Here is a 23,185-nt window from a genome sequence, read left to right as displayed (position 1 = left end):
GCTACTCGGCGCTCCCTGGGAGACCGTTGTACTTCAGAAGCAATGCTTTAAACAACATACCTCACACAATAGTAGCCGACTCAAGAGTGTAAGAGAATCAGCCCGTACCTTTACCCCCCTTTCCCTCAGAGGCTGAACGTGAGCTTTCACTTGACCTGTAGATACAGTGTTGTTTTCCTCGAAATGTCTTCCTCCAGTACTGCCTGAACATCTTACATTTGTGTGATTGCCTTTTTTTTCTTGACAGTTTCATATTTACAGTAAAATCCAACAAGTGCCTTAATTGCCTGGAAATAAGACACCGTAGAGGCGCAGAAAACAATGCATTGAATTCTATTGAATGGAACTAATTTTAGTAACTTTCACTTTTAAATCCGTCTGAAATGTATATAAATTATTCATCTTATGTCCTTTTCCAGACAGCCTGCATAGTGAAAGTGACTGCTGTCAACCCCAGGCCCATCGCTAACCACTCTGTCCAAAAATGAATTTAATGACTTTTTGGTATCCTTGGAGAGTATATTCAAGTGCAGCATCTACCAAAATCAATTGAAATAAAGAGGCAAATTAAAGAAATGCGTTTTACACTTGTACTGACTAAAAAAATATCCGTCATGTTTTAATCAGGCAATATAACCGGCAGCACGAACCCCCTACCCAGCAGTGCAAACCACCGCACTCTCACCTCGGTATTTTTATCCTCTCTGTTGGAGTTTATTTATATTATTCAATGTGCTGGTCTCTATTTTTAGATTTAGCTGCAGCAGCCCCTGTTTACTTCTGCTCAGAATTGTGGGTTTACATGGAAACGTGTGTGATAGCAAGTTAAATTGGCTACGCTGTCACCACACTCACGCCATATATAGCGTGCTGCGGGCTACAGCCTGTTTCAGAGGCAAAGCATCAGTGTTTGAACATGGTTCTTGTATTTAAAGGAAGTCAATGAAACCTTGGACAATGAGGGATGATGCAGTCACATTTTTTTTGTGCAGGGTGAAAAATGGCTTTAAGCAGTACCCGAGATCAGACCATGGTAGGATTCATAATTTAATTATAGCTTCTAATTTCGGAGGCATTTCCAGACCCATGGGCTCCTTCTGCTAAAGCGAAGGCAGGCACATCACTCAATTATGCAGCATGGGTTTTGTACAGTTTATAACAGTTATGCTAATGCTGACAGAGGAGGAGATGTGAGGGGGAGCGGTGTTCATTCATTGAATCACTTTGTTGAAAGTACAGCTCATCCCATTGCTCACACAACCACCTCCTCTCTGGCATGTTCCTTTATAAGGAGCACCCACTTTTTTCATCTGACTTAAAGACCTGTCTGCACATATTTCTATATGACTGGTTACAGCCAACAGCTGTGGGTGCTTCCCGGAGTTTGGTTAGATCATATTTTTCCAAAGTTAATGCTGCATGCAGTGCAAGACACTGGGCAAGCATACATTTTAAAGGGCTAAAGTTGTCATGCAGAACAATTTACATATTACAGTAACTGTTAAACAAATTAATGCAAGAAGATACGGGGCAGTTTTTAATGTGTTTAATATTTCAAGACTATAAGTTCCCACTGCTTAATAAGCCTTGCTTTAGCGCTCCATTAATTTGCTTTAAAATGCACCATTTGCCAATCTTTTTTAAATTTCTTTCTCAGGAGAGGGACTCTCCCTAGACCCTAGGTTTGTCCATTGAACTTGTTCACATCGCTAACTGGTGTTTTCTATTGGAAAGGATAGAGTCAAAGCAGCCTTGCTTAGTACCCTAGCCCACTTCAAAAGTCAGACATGTTTGACAACCCAGAAATTCTCTGAAATAATGTATGAGTTTTCTTTTATGAATGCCTAGAAGAACTGAATTTTTAGTCCATTTATCACAGAAATAGTGCTGAAAATCGCACACCAAAAATATCCAAATTTTTTAAAAATTTCTTCACGGGGGAGAACCCCCCCGAACCCCCCTTATTGCCATCGGGCTCGCTCGTTACGCTCGCAAACATTAATTCGTTCTGCATATGCCCCACCAGTTTCAAATTACACCAGTCGCCACTGTCCATGTGAGTGAGTGACTTATACAGAGCTGGTTTTTGTCGTTGGATACTGGGATTGGCAATCATATTTGCCCAGTATAAAACCAAGAGTACTAATCCCATAATCCAAAGAAAATAGCTGGAATAGGTGAGCACCTGATTAATGGAACAGGGGAACCTGAGAGCTTTATGCACAGAAATAACAGCGCCAAAAATGTTTCCGTTTCAGACTCACGTTGCATCAAGCAAGTCTGACCTCCTCCTGTGTGTGTGTGTGTGTTTGGGTGGGAGATGTCCCCTCTTCCACCCTCACATATACATTTAATTTTTGATAGGTCAAGCAACTCATTACGATACCATTTTACAGCTTTAAGGCTTTCTAGGGAGTTGTGAAGAGAAACATAAGAAATATTCCAGTATTTCCCGATATAGGCATGCTGTTCTGAAGTGTTTTCTTCACGTTAGCAGACTGTATTCTGTGTATTTGTACAGTGCAAACCATTACAACATGGTGATTCACATGAAACAGGAAATACACTGGGCCCATTAGTTGACAAAACAACAGTAAACAGAAAACAAGCATTGGCATAGCCAATATGTCTCGCCTTTGGGACCTTATTAGTGTTTAGTGATCCAGCACAATATCCTTGGTGCAACAACATCAACTGTTGCATAGCGAAACACTTATAAGGTCCCAAAGGCGAGAACTATTGGCTGTGCCAATGCTTGTTATGTTTGGGATGAAGAAATCTACTTAATAAACAAAAGTCTGACCTACATTTAATCACTTTATCTTGAGGCCCACTTAAATGCGGTCTTATTTGAGCCCAGTATTCCCTCATTTGGATACAGTCCCACACTATATGGAAGTAATTTGCATACAGAGACCCGCATCAGGCACAAGGCCTACGGTTCCCTTCATATATTCAACCAATTTTAATGGAGAAGAGGTATGACTAGTGTACAGAGCTAAATTGTATGTACTTCAGTTTAGTGTTTCTCAATACTTTTTGAGTATATGCTAGTATTGTCCACCATTCCCTGTACTTTATCTCATGGCCTATACTAGTCTCCCATCTTTCTCTGGGTTAGTTTAGACCCCTCCCACATATTCCCTTTAGTGCTATATAGAGACATGTAAACATGTGCCTACTTCGCCCATCATCATGAGTGCTGAAGTCATGCATGCTGAGGCAGTTTGGATAGTCCTGTGCCCTATAGTTCCTCTTAAGTTCCTCTCAGCACACCCTAGTTGAAATATTGACCAGGCTCTAAGTCATTTGTATCCTTAAATGCCTACACGGAGATAATATCTCCATTGAGGTAACATTTTCCCACTGTGAGTATCCCCACCTCCTTCCAATGCGTTAATTGCTCCAAGGAACTAAGAACAGCAAAACACCACTGCAAGCAACTGGAAAGAGGATGATGCACAAGCAAGGACCTCAGTTAGGACCATCTTCAAGGCCTCCCTCAACATCTACCACTGCCTATGTAGAAAGTAAAAGAGGAAAGCCCAAGCTGACCATATCGAGTCCAGTTCCAATTACTGCAAAGAGCTCTTCAGCATCGGCAGAGAGTTTGCCAACCCCGCAGTCACAGAAAGCAGCATAACCCTCCCCCCCAGAGAACTATGTTACAGACTTTCCAACTTTTTCCACAAGATCACCACCATCTATAAGAACTTCGAACCCTATCCCAAGTCCTCATATTTCCTTCACCTTCATGCACTCATCGAAATCAATGCGGACCACAGACTTACCTCATGGGACAAGTTCATCCCCCAGGACACCACCACCATCATGAACTCCATTCACTCAGGATCCCCTGCGAACGCCTGCCCACATCACATTTTCAACATCGGAAACCATAGATCAGCAGCGAGCTCACTATCCTCCTCAACTCCTCCCTTGCCACGGCCACCTTTCCCGAAGACTGGAAACATGCATAGATCAAACCACTCCTCAAGAAACCATCTGCCAACCCAAGCAAACTCAAAAACTACAGCCTCATCTCCCTTCTCTCTTTTCCCACCAAAGTCCAGGAAGCAGCCATCAACCGAAAACTCACGAAATATGTGGAGCAGAACCTTCTCCTAGACACCTCCCAATCTAGATTCCTGCACCAACTACAGTACCAACACTGCCTTGATCGTAGCCACCGATGACATTAGATTCCTCCTTGACCAGGGAGAAACAGCCGCTCTGTTCCTCCTCGACCTCTCATCAGCCTTTGACACCGTATATCATCACACACAGATAAGAAGACTGCATCACTTCAGTATCCAAGAAAATTCCCTCAAACGGATCACTTTCTTCCTCACCGGAAGAACGCAGAAGGTCCGCCTATCTCCATTCACCTCTAAACCCAAGAACATCATCTGAGGTGTCCCTGAAGGATCCTCCCTCAGTCCCAACTTCAACACCTACAAGACCCTTTGACCAACATCGGGAGATCACACGGACTAAACATCATATCCTACTCAGAAAACATCCCAGCTCATCCTCTCACTCTCAGAAGATCCTGCCAACACAAGAACCAGCTTCCACAGGTACATGACAAGCGGCGCCAACTGGATGAAGGACAACTGCCTGAAGCTCAAGAAGGACAAAATGAAAGTGCTGATCTTCTGCAACAACACCACCCCTGTAAAGACTCCTGGTGGCCTTGGGAACTAGGACCAACACCCAAACAGAGCGACCACACCAGAAACCAAGGCATAACTCTGGACAGCAAACTGACCATGAAGTCCTAGATCAACGCAGTCACCTCTGCCTGCTTTTGCACACTTTGCATGTTCCTTAGTCTTCAAATGGCTCCCACTGAACCCCAGGTGTACTGTCATTCAGGCCCTAATCACCAGCTAATTAGACTACGGCAGCACACTCTACACTGGGATCACCACAAAACTTCTGCAGAGACTCTAGACCATGCAGAACTCCACTGTCAGACACATCCTCGACCTCCTCAGACATACCCACATCAATCTCCACCTCAGGAAACGCCACTGGCTCCCCATACAGAGAAGATGCCAATTCAAGCTGATGATCCATGCCTACAAAGCCCTGCACAATCAAGGACCAGGAGACATCAACCATCGCCTGAATTTCCTCCACCCTACCAGACTGCTACGCTAAGCCTCCCTTTCACTCCCCACACCCCCCACATCCACCGAAGCAACAGCAGAGGACGCTCCTTCTCCTACCTCACAGTGAAAACCTGGAATGACCTCCCTCTGCAGCTACTCACCACCACCTCTCTACTGGAATTCCAGAGAGCACTCAAGACCTGGCTGTTTCGACTGAGCCACCTGAACCATCATGATCCTCAAGCACCTGGATACCCTCTCGGGTGATTAGCCGCACTATATAAATCCACTTAATTGACTGACAATGTCTTTATTCTTTCCAGGTTTAAGGAGTGGTACCACCAAGGCTTTCCTAGCTGAAGCTTGGAACTTGCTCTTCTTCCAAGCCACTGCAGATACCTTGATCAAATGCGCTATCAAGTTAATGGAATAAGTAGACTGCTCTCAGCTCACCACTCCCTGTGATTTTACCAATAGCCACGTCTTTAATGGCTTACCTGATATGTTTTCTGTAACTGGGTCCCCTAGAGTCTCTCTGCTCTCTGAGTCCAGCACACTCAGAGGTGCCCTATCCAAAAATGGCTTCACCTTGTCCCTTAGTGCCCAGTCAGAGTGGGCATGCAGAGCCCTATAATAATCTAGGAAGGTCTCATTAATTTGAGTCTGGTAGCATAACGTGTCACCACCAGGATCCCGCATCTGTGTGTGATCGGAGACTCTCTGGGGACATCCTCCAAGACCTACCCTCCCCTTCATGTACCCTATTGGTGTACTCTTTGTAAGAATAACACAACTTCTCGATGGTGATGACCACCTTCAGGAGGGAGCTCAAGACCTGGCTTTTCGACCACCATGGTTCACCAGCTCCTGGATACCCCCCAGGATGATTATCAGCGATCTATAAGTACTGATTGATTGATTAGGACAGATTGATGATTTGAGTATACCTCTCCCTACTGTCAGCTAAGTTATTCTTAGTAGCCTGGAACTCTACTGTGTCTATTTTCAACTCATGAATTGTTTTGTCGTAGTTCATCAGCTAGTGCCTTCCAGACTCCCATTACCCTACTGAAACAGCTACCTCACTTCATCATCTTAAATGCCTCCTATTCAACCATCATGTCAGGTGCCGTACATAGGTTAGTGCAAAAGTATTCCATTATCACCTCCTCCAACAAGGTCCAAAATTCTGCATCTGTCAGGGCACTGGGCTACAATCTCCAAAGGAGTATTGATTGTGGGGTTTACCCAGTTGAACACTCACCAAAAGTGGATTATGGTCTTACAATGTTCTGTGCAAGTACTCTGAACTCACCATGCATTGACGTAAGGTACTAGAGCAGAACACTGCCTCCAATTAAATGTGAACATCATGCATACTGGAGATAAAACAAGTAGCCCCTATTGTGTCTGTGTTGGAGCCTCCAAACATCCACCAATTCCCAATCGCTATCCAACTAGTAAAACCCTTGGCCGCTTTAACGGACTCAACATTTGCCAAAGGTGGCATAGAGCCATCTTTGTCTACATCGCTAGCACAGTTTAAATCCCCTGTAATGAGCTTGGAGGCCCATGGCAGCTGATTCAGTTGCGAGGTCAGCAATGAAAGGAATGGTACTTGCTTTTGGTTAGGCACATAACTACAACCAGACAATAATCCCTGCCAATCTATTTTACCTTCCACCAGCACGTATCTTCCTTCTTTATCTAACACAGTGAGGCAGGGAACGGGATTCCGGCCCTAATCCAGATGAAGTGAGTACCCAGTTGCAAATATCTGACTCCTCCATTTCCACTATAGTCTACCGACCTGTCTTACTAACATGGGCCTTTGGAGGAATACAATATATGCACCCCTTCTCATCAAGCATGCAATGGTCTTATGCCTTTTACCTGCCGAGCTCAGACCTCTTGTATTCCATGTACTAAGGGAGATCCTGTTCTTCAGTGATACCATCTCATGTGTTTGAGTGGGACTCTATCCTGCCCCCCTGTCAACAAAAATGCCATCAGGTAGCTTAGCTGCCTCTTTGCCTAAGCATGCAAGTGTACGCCCCTCCACACAGCACTACCACTAAATAGACTCATGACTGGATTCTCAAAACCTAACAGCAAGCACCAATATATCCTTTGACAGGTACAAACTACCATGTTAACTAATAATAAGCCACTACTAAGTAGGCCCTGTTGCCCCCAAGGAAGGGAGCATGGTATTTAAAGGTAGGACATGTAGTAATTTTATGTTAACATGCCCTACTTTACAGTGAATAGCACGCAAAAGCTGTTTTTCACTGTGGGAGGCCCAGCTATCCTATGTAGAAAACCAAAGTACAGATTAAAATCCTAATACTGTATATTAGGAATAGGACTAGCTAGAAAAATAATGGAACAACCATTTTTATTAATTATTAAAAATCCAATTATATGTTGAAATCAGATTTTTTTTAATCTTAAGGAAGAGTAACTTTAGGAAAGTTATCTTTTCCCTACCTAAAGGTCCTGGATGCTAGTGTGCGTTTAATTTTCAACTTCCCCCAGCCAGTATTTGAATAGGTGTGAATGATGTGTGAAATTACTCCTATGAGCTAAACAATACATAGGTCACTGTGATTGACATAGTGAGTCTGAATGGACAGAGATGAAACCTCTAAACTCAGATTGTGCAGGGTGGGGGCTGTGAGCATCCTGTTTTTTATGTTATAGTGTCAAATCCCAATTGACAGGTCTGCTGGGTTTTACATATAAAACTTGGGATGCCCTTCACAGGGTGAAAACTGGATGCCAAGACAATTCTTGTGTCTGGTTGCTGGAAACCCTACTTTTGAACTTTGAGACTTCTGCCTCTGGGTTTTACATAAAATACTTGGGGTGCACTTCAAAGGGTGAAACAGGATGTCAATCCAATTTTTGTGTATTTACTGTCTGGTTTTCAGTAAACTCTGCTTTAGTCCTATCACACTTCTGTCTCTGGGTTTATTGGGGATAGAGTGGGGTCTGGAACTGGATTTTAGTCTCAGATGTGAGAGCCACAAAGGATTACCATAGTACACTCCAAACACACACACACAGCTCTCAGAGCCCACATTTAGTGTGGCCGAAGTCTTTTTCCATCTTGAAAATGCCCAAAGTGGGCAGAGTTAGCCCCAGGAACTTTTACCACAGTGGTTAGGGTGAGCACAGGAGTATTTTCCACCAACTCGCTTGTAGTAGGCATAAATGTGGCACCTCCAGTCACCCACTTCAGAACATTCTCAGTACTGAGGAAGCTCAAGAGATGCCTATACCTGCTATCTGTGACCTGAGGGAGCCCTGAAGGACTGGACATGCTGCCTTTTGTACACAGAACAAAGACGTGGACTCATGGGGTCATATGGCTGATGACCTATTCAAGCGGCATTGACACAACAAGCTTCAAGAGGCCTTTCCAGCAAGTGTCCAGCTGACCAGTGGCAACTGCACCTGGAATAGAACCTGCTGTAGGCCGCTGTTTGACATCATCTGAGTCTCTTTAGTGCCTCCTTGAATTCCGGGGGAAAGGGCATAATAAGTGAAACCCTGTGGTGGAATGGAACTTAAAGGGCTAAAGTCAGAAGGTACAAGACAAACTTGGTTGATGTATCCAACCTGTGCTCCATCGTGGTCAGCTTCAAATTGCACTTAGGAGCAGGTCATTCGCAAGCATTGACTATCATTGGTGCTATTTCTGCATAAAACTTTAAAAATTCATATCTTTGTTTCCCTTATTGGATTGTAATCATTTTGTGTCATGTTGTTTAATAGTTTCTATTCTATTTTTCAAATTCAATTTGGGATTTATATTGTTTAGCATTGCAGTTTTGGTACTGCATGAATACTTTACACATTGCCCCAAGTTACGCCAGTAGTATAATCTGATACCATCGATCATCATGCATGTCCTTAAAAGTGACAGGTCCCCCCTTTTGGTGCCCCCGCCCTTCGCTGTGGCCTTAAAAGTGACAGGTCCCCCTTTTTGGTGCCCCCCGCCCTTCGCTGTGGCCTTAAAAGTGACAGGTCCCCCCTTTTGGTGCCCCCGCCCTTCGCTGTGGCCTTAAAAGTGACAGGTCCCCCCTTTTGGTGCCCCCCGCCCTTCGCTGTGTCCTTAAAAGTGACATGTGTGACTGCAAAAGTGACATGTGTGGCTGCAAACGTGAGATGTAGGCGTTCAACCGGCCCATGGGTCCGCCTTGGGGCGTGTCTTCTTATGTAGACATCAGCGAACCAGAGACCTATGATGCGTGTATGTCCTTGTTGTGGTGTAGAGGGGCACGCCCTTTTAGGATCTGATTAGGATACATATAAGGCCTCCTTAAGAACCTTGTACAGCAACCAGCCCCCTGAAGCCAAAAAGGTTCCCCCAGCAGTATGAAGAGATACAACCCGCTCGTGAAAAGCCCCATGTGGGGTGGCTCCCAGCCCACTATCGATAGATATTACCATAGCGTAGCACCCCTGGTAATGGACGAGAATGCTCAACCAGAAACCCCTCAGGATATGGGCTGCGACGTTACTGGTTTTGGTACTGACGTTTGTCGGGGGGTGCAAAAACTCAGTCTCAAGGAGTGTTTATGCAGGATGTCGCCGATTAAGGACGCCGGCAGCGAGAGTGAGGTCTCATGTAGCGGCAGCGTGTTTGCTGGCCTTAGTTTCGTGGACATGGAGGAAGCTGAAGAAGCTGTAGCACCTCCTAACACAGACGTCTATGAAGACCTGGATCTTCAGGAGGATACGAAGCCTGAGAAGGACATTGTGCATCATCCGGGTACAAGCGTCGAAGATGACGGGCCATCGATGGACATTAGCGACTCTCAAGATTTCCGAGCCGTCGTCGAGGACGGTGAAAATGCGGAGGTTAGTAAAAAAAAACAAAAAAAATAAAAAATGTTATGCACAATCCGTTACAAAATGATGTATTTTTATGTCTTCAACTGCGGGCATGTCAAGCGTCCTTCTTTTTTTTTACCCCTAGAGAACAAAACCAGCTGTATGCACATACTTTATAAAGCACTATGGTGAAGAAGTTGAACCATCTCCTAGCACGAACGTCTATGAAGACATGGGTGCTCAGGAGGATATGGCTGCTGAGGAGTTTGTTCTGCAGCAGCCTGGTACAAGCGTCGAGGATGAGGGGGCATCGCAGGACATTAGCGACTCTCAAGATTTCAGAGCCTTCGCCGAGGGTTGTGCACATGCGGAGGTTAGTAGGAAAAGCTTATGAGCAGTCAACTACATAATTGCAGTATTTTGTTTCTGCGACTAATGGACTGTCATTTCTACTTTTGAACCTTAGAGCGAAACTCCAAAAGGACCGGCGGCAGAGTGGAGGCCTGCAAAAGCGAGCAATGTAATCTTTAATTGTCTGTGGTGCTCAAAACAGGCTGAAAGCTCCACATGTCAAAACCGTGAGGGTTGCGACAAGTGTGTTTGCGGCTCTAAGAGCGATGCCTGTGATAAGGACGATGACGGCGTGTCCTACTATGAGAGGTGAGAAGTTAAGGGTTTTGCAGCGGCTGTGATACTAAACTGTGTCAAGCGTGACTATTACAGCCTTTGTCACGGACATCAAATTAATGATCCCCAGCAGGCCGCTCACGAATGTTTGTGCGAATCATACAGAACAAGAACAATACGCTATATTTGTGGTTTGCTAGACCCGTACAAGGTGTATAAACTGCTAAGGGTGGTGTACGGTATGCACCCGGAAAGGAAATATGTACACCCCGATATGTTGAGGATCCTGACAGCAGCACTCAATGATATCCGACATGGTTATGCCCCGAGCGTAAAACTGCCTGCTATGTATGAGCTGTGTCCTGCTTTTGATAGAAAGTTGATAGAAAGACTCATAGAAAGACGTATGTGTAATATTTATAAAAAAAATAGAACAATAGGGTCTTTGGCCCCACGAAGACTGTTTAACTAAGGTCTTATGTAATGTGAAATGATAGCGTGTATTTCGAAGAAACTAGTGGAGTGTCGCACCTTAAGTTGGCTATGTTTTAATCCTTACTTATGACAATTACTGTGAAAATGTAAAGTATCTTCTGCACAGGTCTTGACAGTATTGTTTTTTAAATAAAACGATCTTACACAAAACAAGCGTCTTTCATTTCATTTGTTGTAATAGATGCTATCATGTTGAGGGCTCGGTTAAGAAAACTTTATTATGATGCAAGGGGTGTTGGTTGCTATGGAGGCGTCGAAGCTCTATACAGAAGGGTTGTAGATGAAAATGAACCGGTAAGCAGAGACCTTGTCAAGACGTGGCTATCGGGAGAAGAGGCGTATTCACTCCATAAACAGGCCCGAAGACGTTTTAAGAGACGCCCCACAATCGTTAATGCGCAAATAGATTATCAGTGGCAAGCGGACATAATCAGCCTTCAAGATGTCGCAAAACATAACAACGGCGCCTGTTATATATTAACAGTCATAGACGTGCTGTCCAAGTACGCCTATGCAGAAGCGCTACGCGATAAAAGTGGTGCTAGTGTCACGGCCGCTTTTAAAGTCGTCTTCGGGAAGGGTCGAATTCCTCAAAAACTACAAACAGACGCTGGTAAAGAATTCTTAAACAAGACATTTCAGAAATTATTAAGCCACCATGGTGTTCAACATTTTGTAACCCACACGGAGGTAAAAGCAGCAGTTGTAGAACGGTTTAACAGAACTTTAAAGTCTAAGATGTGGCGGTATTTTACAGCCCATAACACCTACAGATACGTGGATGTTCTACAAGCATTTTTAGATGTATATAATGCCAGTTATCACAGGACCATCAAAACATCCCCCGTAGAGGTCACCCCTAGTAATTCCTTAGCTGTTTGGAGGACCGTGTATGGCCGTAATTTTGTTACAAAGGTGAAGAAACCCATTTTTAAAAAAGGTGATCACGTGAGGATTTCAAAATTGAAAGGGATCTTCACGAAGGGCTACCAACAAACTTTTAGCGATGAAATATTTATAGTGGAACGTGTGGAGCTTAAAGAAGGGCTGTATATTTACAGGTTAAAGGACTACGCAGGGGAAGCTGTGTCGGGGATCTTTTACAAGGAAGAGTTACAATTGATACCTGAGGATCCGAACCGTGTGTATAGGGTTGAAAAGGTTCTGAAGAGGAAAGGTCGAGGTGTTAACAGCCAGGCGTATGTCAAATGGAGGGGATGGCCTGATAAATTTAACAGTTGGGTACTGTCCAGCTCCCTGAAAGGTGTGTGAGCTAAGGACCGCCTGAAAAAAACAGCTGATAAGATGGAGACAACGCCCTTTTATATAACCTTACCATCCAACGCTTCTAAGGCCATGTTCCCCGACAATCAGATCTCTAAATACACCGTGAAATTGGCTAAGCCGGTGGACCTGAAAGGGGATTGGGAGGTGGCCCTAACAGAAATCCAATACCCTAGAACCTGGAATACATTTACAGCTAGTGAAGCTAAGTTTTACATAAAGCGTGATCAGGACAATGTGAACATGCATGCTGGCATACCGTACGGTTACTACCCTACCGTTGCAAGTGTTGTCGATGCAATCAACAAATCCATAGCCGGCATCGAATCATATGCGAATATTCATCTGTCTCTAGATAACGTCAGAAGGAAGGTGTTTCTTAAAGCCCCGAGTCGAGGCACGACGTTTAACAGCACCGGTAAATTAAAAAGGGCCTTAGGCACTGTGTTGCATGTGAAAAGTCTGGCGGAACAGGATCACACGTGTCCCGATATTAACGGAGGCTTCTACACGCTCTATGTGTATAGCGATATAGTAGAGGCCCAGAGGACCGGGGATAGTTACGCGCCGCTGCTAAGATGGGTCCACGTACAGGGTGAAAATAATACGATGGTCAATATTCAATTTAATAAACCCGACTACGTCGCAGTTTCTAAAAAACATTTTGACACTATTTCAATTATGATCTACGATGATCAGTCTGAGCCGGTGGCCTTTAAATACGGGAAAGTTATTGTTAAGCTTCATTTAAGACCGAGACGCGACAGCGGCTATTAATCAGGCATCATGGTGGTCGTGAAAACATACGGGGACCCGTCTCTGTACAGGGACTATTACAGAAACCAAGCCGGTTATGGAGGGCCCCCGTACTTTCAAGGGTCGCCTGTTATGTACGGGGCTGGTTTAGGGGGATTCTTCAGGAGTCTGTTTAGAAGAGCTATGCCATTCTTGAGAAGAGGTTATGAAATTGCAAAACCACATGTTAAGGCAGCGGCTTCGAGCATTGCCCAGGATGTGGTTGGTTCTGTTACTACGGCTGTTGCAGAGCGCACGAACAAACAGCCGCAAGAAGGATCGGGGTTGCTGTACACACCACGCGCGAGTGTTAAAAGGAAGCGTCGTGCTTCGAGACTACGCGGCCCCCCGGCCCCCTATAAAAAAAGACGGAGCTCTTCAAAACGCACTCAGAAAAGAAGAGCTCCAAGACGGAAGAGAGCTGCGAAGAAGAAGAGAAACGGCTCTAAAGTAAATATTTTTTAAAGCATCGTAAACTAAACCATGGCCTTCGTACACTGTGCATCTGGTGAGTGCGCCAAATCCGAACTAGACTTGTTCACTCTAAAACCAACGCAGACGAGCATCGAAAACAGCTTCTTCATGGAGGTATCACCTTTAGCAGCATTGACACCTCTGGCCCCTATAGAGTTTTGTGTGTCGGGGTCCACGGATATGTATTTGGATCTCAACAACACACTGTTGCATCTTGTGTGTAAAATCGTAAAAGCGGATGGGTCGGACATAGCAGCAGCCGCTAGAGTGGCGACGATCGCTTATCCCCTAGCGACCATGTTTAACCAGGTGGACATCACCCTGGGCGATCGAATCATCACACAGAACGATAACATGTACGCCTACGGAGCCTACCTCGAGAGCATTCTAAATTACAGCAGCGACGCCCTTGACACGCAGCTTTCAACTGGGCTCTTCTACAGGGATACACACGCACAGTTCGAAGTCACGGCTCTGGACGGTGCCAATAGGGGTTTTGTAAAACGGGCGGGGTTTGCAGCCGGCAGTCGCCCCTTTGACCTCCTGGGGCGCATACATTCAGACCCCTTCTTCCAAGATAAACTGCTCATCAACGGAATTGATCTTAAGATCAAACTCACTCGCAACAAGGACTCATTCTGCCTCATCAGTGGTGATGCGGAACAGTACAAACTGGACATACTATCAGCGAGCCTGTTTGTAAAGAGAGTGAAAGTGTCACCTAGTGTCAGGTTAGCGCACGCCGACGCTTTACAAATATCGAACGCCAAGTACGCTGTTGAAAGAGTGGGTTTGAAGGTGTTTAGTATTCCAGCAGGGACTCGCTTAACCCAACAGCAGAATTTATTTCTGGGGCAACTTCCCAAACTCATCATCATCGGATTCGTGGACAATACAGCTTTTAGCGGCACCTATGCCTCAAACCCTCTCAATTTTAAACACTACAGCATCAACTACGCCGCGCTGGTCCATGAGGGCAATGTGATTCCTGCAAAACCCTACACACCCAGTTTTATAACCTCCAACTATATCCGGGAATATCAGGGTTTGGTTTCAATAACAGGGAAACATCTAAGGGACTGCGGTGTAGCCGTGTCACGTGAAGGCTATGGGACCGGATACACTCTGTTCGCATTCGACCTGACACCCGACATGGAAGATGGTGGGCACTACAACCTGGTCAAAAATGGGAATCTAAAAGCTGAAATACGATTTACTAACCCTCTACCTGTGAATGTGAACATGATCGTATTCTCAGTGTTCGACAGCCTCATCCAGATCAACCACGCCAGACAGATTTTGTTTGACTATCTTTAAAACAGTTGTGAAATGGACACTGTGCAGATACGGGACTTCCTAAGTCGGCATAAATACGCTCGGAAATACTTTTTAGGTGTTTTCCCTAGCGATGGGCTACTGGCTGAAATAGGCTCAGAAAGACCATGCACCCTGGTCTTTAACACCGATCCGCATTACAAGAGTGGAACACATTGGGCCGCCGTGTTTATAGATAGCGACACGGTTACCGTGTTTGACAGTACAGCAGAGTTCCCTGAACACCATATATATACACAGCCCATATTCAAGTTTGTGAAAAAAGTTGCGGAGCGAGTGGTGTTTAATAAACTGAGGGTCCAGGATTCGGTAGCCATGACATGCGGTGAACACTGTATTTATTTTATCAGTAAAATGTCAGAGGGTATTTCATTTAGAAATTTCTTAAATCTATACTCGAGGGACCTTGTTAACAACGATAGTCTAGTTACGAAATATGTAAAAGAAAACACAAGAGCCTCGGTCAGACCTGCTAGAACCGAATATGTAGCTTGTCAAAATTGTAAGGGTTTATAACTTGTATGTGCTTAATGATGAACGTCTACAATAAAAGACAATCACCCTTATGCATCAAGCCAAAATCCAGTCGGTAAAATACCGATTCCTTATTAGCTCCCGGTATTAAGTAGAAAATACCCAATCCCAATGCATCAACCCAAAAGCAGAAATCGGTATTTAAGGAATCCTTAAATAGCGATTCTTTAAATAGGGATTCCTTAAATACCGATTCCTTAAATAGCTCTTGCATTTAAGGAATCCCAAAGTGAGATTCCTTAAATGCAATGCATCAAAGTTAAAAAATTAGCGATTTCGCTAATAAGGGGAGCAAATTACCATGAAGATGAACTGCATGGTAATTTGCAAAAACTTTGAAAAATGCACTTTTGTGCATTTTTCAAAGTGTCATGTTGCGCACACACATGCCCTTAGAGCATGTGTGTGTGCAACATATGTGCACATATCATTTTCAGGGGTGCAACAGGGTGTCCTTTTGACACCCTGGCACCCTTGAAAGTGCTCCAGCTATTAGCGATTCGGTAATACCGAATCGCTAATACAGAATGGCTTTACATTCATTCCTATGGGCCTCCAAGCCCATAGGAATGAATGGGTAGGTATTCCTTATTACCGATTCGGTATTACCGATTCGGTAATAAGGAATGTTAAGGAATCGCTATTTGAATAGCGATTCCTACATGCATAGCCTTTTGCTATTCCTTATTAGCGATTCCTTATTTTTCGCTAATAAGGAATCGCAAATGCTAATGTTGATGCATATGCCCCATTGTTTTTAAAAAGCAAGCATTCAGACTTTGTATTTCACTGCTTATTCATGCATCATATTTTATTTTTTATTTTTAAAAAAGGTTTAAAAAGACGCTTGAGACGGTTGTAAAGTTATAAAAGTGTTTATTACAAGCCTGTATGTAAGTTGTGCATTACACTGACAAACTTTGCTGAAGAAATATATGAAGAAAATCAGACACGCTTATACACATAATAGGTACATTTAAAAATTATGGATGAATCCATGTACGGGGTATGGACAAAGGCTTTTTTCGCCGTGTAGATGGTGTCATAGGGGTAGTCCAAGAGGGAGATATCCGTAGGCCTTCAGAGGCGGGTGGCGATGGTGGGAGGGTTGTCTTTAAACTTTCAAACATACGGCGATGATCGTTATTACCAATGAGCGTAGAAGGGATGTTGAGTTCAGCAGCGGCTCGCAGAAAATGATCCCAACCACGCGGTGCATTTTGAGACGTTAGCATTTTCGGGTGCGTGAGCCCTTTAACCAGGTCGTACATGTGCGACCCTACAACCGGTTGTCCCTTGTAGAGAAATTTGCCTCGTTCATTCCAGGATGCGAGGTCTTTAGAAGTTGCCAGTTTACTCATCAGCATTTGCGCTGCACCTCTATGTCTTTGACTTATATTTTTTAAGAGTTCATCACAAGGGGATCTGGGGCTGACGCAAGGTCCGGCGGTGGTTGTAGGGGTTGAGGGGTATTCGAAGGTGCTGCAGGTTGTTCAGAGTCCGGGGTATATAGAGTCAGCTTGTTTTTCTCAGTATTCCACTGGTTGTAGTAACTTAAAAAGTTTTTAAGGGTGCTGGTGTAAAGGTTTGCCTTGTCGTAGGGGTTTAGATCAGTGCGGTTCAAAATGTCTTTAATTTCAGCATCCAGGCGCAGAGTCTCATTTCTGCGTATATCCCACGCGTTGTCTGTGGAAGAACCCAGGTGGTCCATTTGCTGTTTAGGAACCAAATACATCTTTGTGGCATGCTCCATTACTGTCCCGAGAGGAGGCTTGTAATTACCGGTATAGCAATCCCCAGCAGGTTACCTATAAAACCCCCAGATTGTTTCACCAGTTTCTTCTTTGTAATGAGTGAGGCCCTTTTATTACTGAGCTTCTTGATAAGACTCCTCTTCTTCTTCAGCACCTGTAACTGACTCCCTGATATAGGGACGTTGCCTTTTAGGGTGTTTAGGGCTATTTCTGAAATGGCAGCCACTAAGTCGTCAGAAGCAGCGCACAGGATGGCTTTTCTGTGTTGAGGACTGGCTGTAACAAGCAGTTTCAGGAGAGCTAGATTGCGGCGTAGCCGGGCAGACATGGTCACCACCTTATATTATAAAGGTCCGTGTGTAAATGTCTCTAAAACACGTCAAAGCTTCTTTTTATGGGGCCGTGGTCTGGTCTTTGGAGTGTAGGCGACTGGTAGCTCGGGGGGAAAAATATCAGCCCTAAGTCTATAGTCTTCTAGAGTTTCATTTTTTAAATCGACCAGCAGATAGCCATGGGGTTTTGCCGTAGCGTCGCTAAAGGCCTCCATGAAGAAGTGTGTGTTTCCGGGGTACATCTGTTTAGCTATGACTGCTATTTGTTGTTTGTCCCGGGGTTTTTTAAATAAAACAAGGTATGAAGCGTTGAGAGCTATAGACCGACTGTTCTTGCCCTTGTAAAACAAGTTCTGTACAATGTAGCATATGCTTAGATTGCGATGATGTGAATATTGCGTAAAAGCTCTCTCTAACTCCGGATGATCACCCCCTTCACGCATAAGGTCATCGACAATGATCATGTTTATATGGGACGGTGGCAGTAGCTCATCATCGTTGAGATTATCTGGTATACCCTCTATAAAACGGATATGTGGGAAACTACGGGACAGGGCTGTATAAAGAGGCTGCCAGCAGGAATATAGCCACACAATGTTATTAGGGGTTTGGGATAAAACAGAGGGCGCATTTTCTAAGAGCTTTTTTATAAAATAGCTCTTACCACAGTTTGAGGGGCCTGCTAACACGCAGGAGAAGGGATGTTGCAAACGGGTGTCCATGGTGTGGGGGGTGTCTCTCTAATGGCTCTAATAACCATAAGGGATTGTTTTATAGTCCGCTGTCAGGATCCTTTTATCAAAAACAACGCGCAGGGTTTTATGTAAGGGCTGCGTTGTAATTTCCCACTTCTTTTTGGATCTGACTATGCATGGTTGGTTCACAACTATGGTTTTAGCAGTTTCACAATCGGCTGAAGCAGCGTATTCGTGCACCAGATTCTTTAGACTGTCAAAATTGATTTTTAGGGTGTTGCTGACATTTAAGGTTATACCTTTGACCTTCATACACACTTTATTCATGTTTGTGCGGTAGGTGTAGGTCTTAGGTCCTGACGAGACGTATTCTATTATATGCTCACCCTTATCGAGCTCGCTGGTCAAATCACCCAGATAATCCCCAAGAGGTGGGTCTTCATCCCCTGGTTTACTCAGAAAAATCACCGAGTCGGTATCGTGATACAGACAGCGGTCCTGGAGTTTATCCATAACCCTGTAGAGCTCTAGACGGGCGTGGGCTGTAGTGAAACAGGCTATGAAGATATTTATGTTGTTTCACGTTGTGGGGTATGCTTTTGTGTATTTCCAACACACTGCCGCTGTCTCGTCATCGATAAAATTACAGCTGGACACCTCATAACAGGGGGCAAATAGGTACTTAAACAGCTCGTCCGGATCTGTTATTATGGTCGTATTTGATAGGTTTGTACGCTGTGCGAATTTTCCCCATAAGGAGTTGAGGCAGAGTTTAGCTAACTGGCGACGGGCTGGGTTGACCTCTATCAAATGGGGTCGTAAATGTGTACCCTCGTGAGCATAGTAGTCATCGATGTATTTCTGCTTTGCATCCTGACTAGTACACCATTCGGGATACCCTGAGGCCTCCTGTTTGTCTCTGAGAAACAGATTAATGTACGGGGCAAAGAGCCGAGTCGTGGTCCTCTTAAAATGCCACACCTCGTGTATCCTCCCGAGCCTGTAACCTTTCTCTAAGGCCACTTCGACCTCTATGCTGCACCAGGTCCCTGTGAGCATCCTTTGTTCCTCGGTGTGACTGCAACCACCGGTCTCTTTAAGCAATGTGCATGTTCGACAGAGGGGGAACATCAGCTTACCATCGACTCTATAGGGTAACACTGGAAAGTAAAGCTGCCTTGGCGGATAGATTTCACATTTAACTAGCCCAAAGTATTCCGAAAGGGGTTTAAAGTCTCTATATATGACGGTCGGATGTCCTAAGGGGTATACCTTCATTTTGTTTACAAAGGGGTACAGGCTGGTGAAATCATAGTAGTGTATTTTCTCACCCTCACCCGTGGCCCTGTACAGTTGTATGGCGTTTGTACGGCCTCCGAATAAGGCATCGCGGGGTTCCAGGGGTTCTGGTAAATCACGACTCTGAAGGTAAGAGATGAGTTCGGTGTCGGTTGTTAACATCTCTAACCACTCGTGCTCCCATAGAACCCTCATAGCAAATCCACATTTTTCAACATACTGGGCCTTCATCAGAGTACGTCGGTGTATGTGTTCAAATTTGGCACCCAGAAGTTTGTTAAACTCGTGGGGCTTGTAACACTGAGGGCAGCCGTGGTAAAAACAGCCGTTGTATTCAAAGGCCGTCGGCACACCGTTAATTACAGCGTACCCATCCAGGTAATAGGGCCCCAACCTGTATTCACCACCCTTCAGGGCGTGTTGAATATGTACGTCTTCCTTCTCAGAGATGTACATGAGCCACCTGATCGAGGGGGTTGAATAACGTTTCTGTTTACCATTATAGAGGTCTGGCGGCACTAGATACTTTGAGGTCTTAAAAACATGTGTTTGTAGATGGACATACACATGGATGCCAAAGTGATGTTTTGAAAAGGGTCTATGTATTCGACCTCTTTTATCATTGGAGCCATCTTCGGTTTCAAGACCCGACTTTTCTTTGTAATTTGAGGTTTCTTAGGCTTCAGCATTCTGACTTTCTTAGTCATCACCACCACAGCGTCTCTGAAGAGGTTACACGCTTGGCGCAGGATCATTACATCAGCCTGACAATAAGCTTTCAACTCTGTTTGAAAATGAAACTCTTTTTCACGGTTTTCAGAGTACCATTGTAGAAAGCTCTCTTTCTCGGCTGGCATCATATATTGAACCCCGTAACTGTCAGGAGATGGCATGGGCCCCACATAATTCTGGTTCGCCCATGTGTTAAAAAAGTGTGGAAAATAACCCTTACACCCTGGGAAACCAAAGGCTTTTGGCAGCTTACTCAATTTCATGGGTAGGAAATTCAGAGTGTCTATAAACCTTATTTGTAAATGTACGACTGTTAACAACATCAGCTTTGAACCCTGAGTAATGAGTTCTACTTGCACCTTTTCACGAATCATATTTTGTAAAATAATGAATGAGTCGTAGGCTTTTGAGTTGTGGGCCAGCATAGTATACCCTTTGAATTTGGTTTGAATGAAAGTGTTAAGGAAATCACCAACGCACGTTCGGCCTTCAAACTCCCAGCTGTCGTCGGAAGTTAGATGGTGTGGGTAAATATAGTTAGGTTGGTGTACACCCGTCTCCTGTGTGCACTCTATATCAAACACTATGTAGGCTTCGGTTTTGGTCTGGGGCTGGCCTTTAACCATGTAGCAACGATGGTTGGTACCCGCCACATAAGACGTATGGCATCGGGGGCATTTCATACCTTTGCATTTGTGATCAGATGCCACATACCGACCACACTCAAAACAATCCATTTTAGGGGTGCATTTAACATCTTTCTTGTGGATGGTCAAACAGTCTTGAGAGCGACAAAACAGCTTACAGGTGCAACACCTCACCTTCAGGGCGGTATCTACGAAGCAACCATCCCTCTGGCACATCTTACAGTGCATTTCACACTGATGACGGTCCTTAGTGCTGTATATATGGTCGCAATGGGTGCACACATACTTGACACCCAGAAAACCTTTAAGTTTTAAGATCCCGTAAAAGTGATTTTCGTGGTGAAGCACATATACGGTCTTGTCCCTCACCGGGCTGCCAGTTGTAAAGTACTTCCAAGAGCCATTGTGATAAAGAACTTTCACCGTCACAGCGAAATAGTTCTCAAAAAGACCTATATCGCCAAAGCCGACCATGCGGTCGGGAGGTATTTCAAGAACCTCATGGGCTTCAGCCGCTCTAGACATGATGACCGCGTCGGTGGTGTTGCGACCCATCAGCAGGCCTACGATGCTGGCCGCCAGACACGTGTTGTTTGTATCGTTGTTAAAGTCGAGCAGCCAACGTTGTTTCTTACCAATTATCTTACTGTATAGCACGCTCTTTAAAGGTCTGGAAACACCCCCCTCACGCCCCCGAACAATGAGGGCTATGACGCGGAAAGTGCCATAGGCGACTAGTTCAGTCTTACTCTGTAAAAGCCTCGAAAGATTTTCTAAAAATTCCACAGCGTCAAACACATCTCGGTACCTCTTTTTGGTGAACAAAGGACTGTCAAAACCTTGTCCCTGGAAACGTAGTTGGAAAAAATCATAAGGATCCACAGCGCGTAACAACCTTTCTATGAGTGTTTGCACCGCCTGGTGTATAGCTAAAACACCCTGATCGGAGGACCTTATCTGGTGAAGGTTAGCAAACCTAAACTCCTCGTAGTGCTCGACAGCATTAAATCTCTCTACATCACGCCTGTAGCTTCTAACGCTCTCTAAATATACTACCTCTGAATCCTCATCTGGAGGTATTTGACTTGCTGGGGAGCTTGTTGCTGTATCGTATTGGGGATTCTGGTCCAGTATGGGCTTAGGGGCCCTTTTAACCACCCTTGTAGCACATTTTCTGGCTTTCTTCAGTTTACTTATTAAAAGCCGTCGCTGCTTAGCGCTATTAGCCCATTTTTGTTTTTTACGGGTCCATGCTTTTCGAGGTAGCCGACCCCCTCCTATTTGAACAGTCTGGGCTGCGCCTAGGGGCTCTGGACTCAAGGTGTCCTCTGTTACAGACCCAGCCCGAGGGTCATCTATGCGTTCCTTATGACGGAGTGTTGGTTGTTGTTCAGGCGTAGCTTGTGAAACGGTGTGACGGTGTTCTATGTACTTTTTACGCCTGAGTAGCCGTAAGAAGTGTAGGGACTTTGTCAGGAGTGTTTGTACTTTACCGAGGTATTTTGATGTGAGGGTTCTTTTATTAAAACCAGAGGCCCTGACATTCTTCAGGGTGTGTAGCTGACCTAGTCACGTCTGTATACGCAATATGTCCGATCCCGCTTCCTGACACGTTTGGAGGATTACCCTTTTACAGAGGTCAACCCTTTGCAGTATTTTCTGCTGAGCCTCCACCATGACCCTGGCACCACTACCACCCAACCCCAATTTTAAGGTTGCGGTGTTCGCTTGGCGTTTTAACTTCCTGACCGCCATTTGTATATCCTTTACATGCGCGTCTAGTACCGGTTTAGGGTTTATAGAGTCATATTTTGGGGGGTGAGGGCTGAATACCGTGTTTGGTTGTATAACAACCTTTAACAAACCAGGGTCTTCTCTACTGACTGCATCCCCAGCACCCATCTGTAACTGAGGTCCTGGGGGTATCATAGAAACAGGATCCCAGTGCGAGCACCCTGGAGCATTGGGTGAAGGGACCTCGCTATATGACACCTCTATACTCTGATTTGACCAATCATCCCAACCCGTACTGCTATGGGTGTATATAGTTGGGGGGGATACAGGGTTTACACACCCCGAGGGGCTTGTTGGGTCGTATGCACCCTCCGGGGTTGCAGGTGACATGGGGCACGGTGAGTGTAAATGCCTGTCCTAATAATAAAGGGTGCTACCGTCTAAGGCAGTGGCCGTGAGGTTGTCTGGCGTATGTGTAAATGTTGGCTG

This window comes from Triturus cristatus, chromosome 7 (assembly GCF_964204655.1).
Source record: "Triturus cristatus chromosome 7, aTriCri1.1, whole genome shotgun sequence".
In the NCBI taxonomy this organism is placed as follows: Eukaryota; Metazoa; Chordata; class Amphibia; order Caudata; family Salamandridae; genus Triturus; species Triturus cristatus.
Note: the sequence above shows the minus strand (reverse complement) of the source record.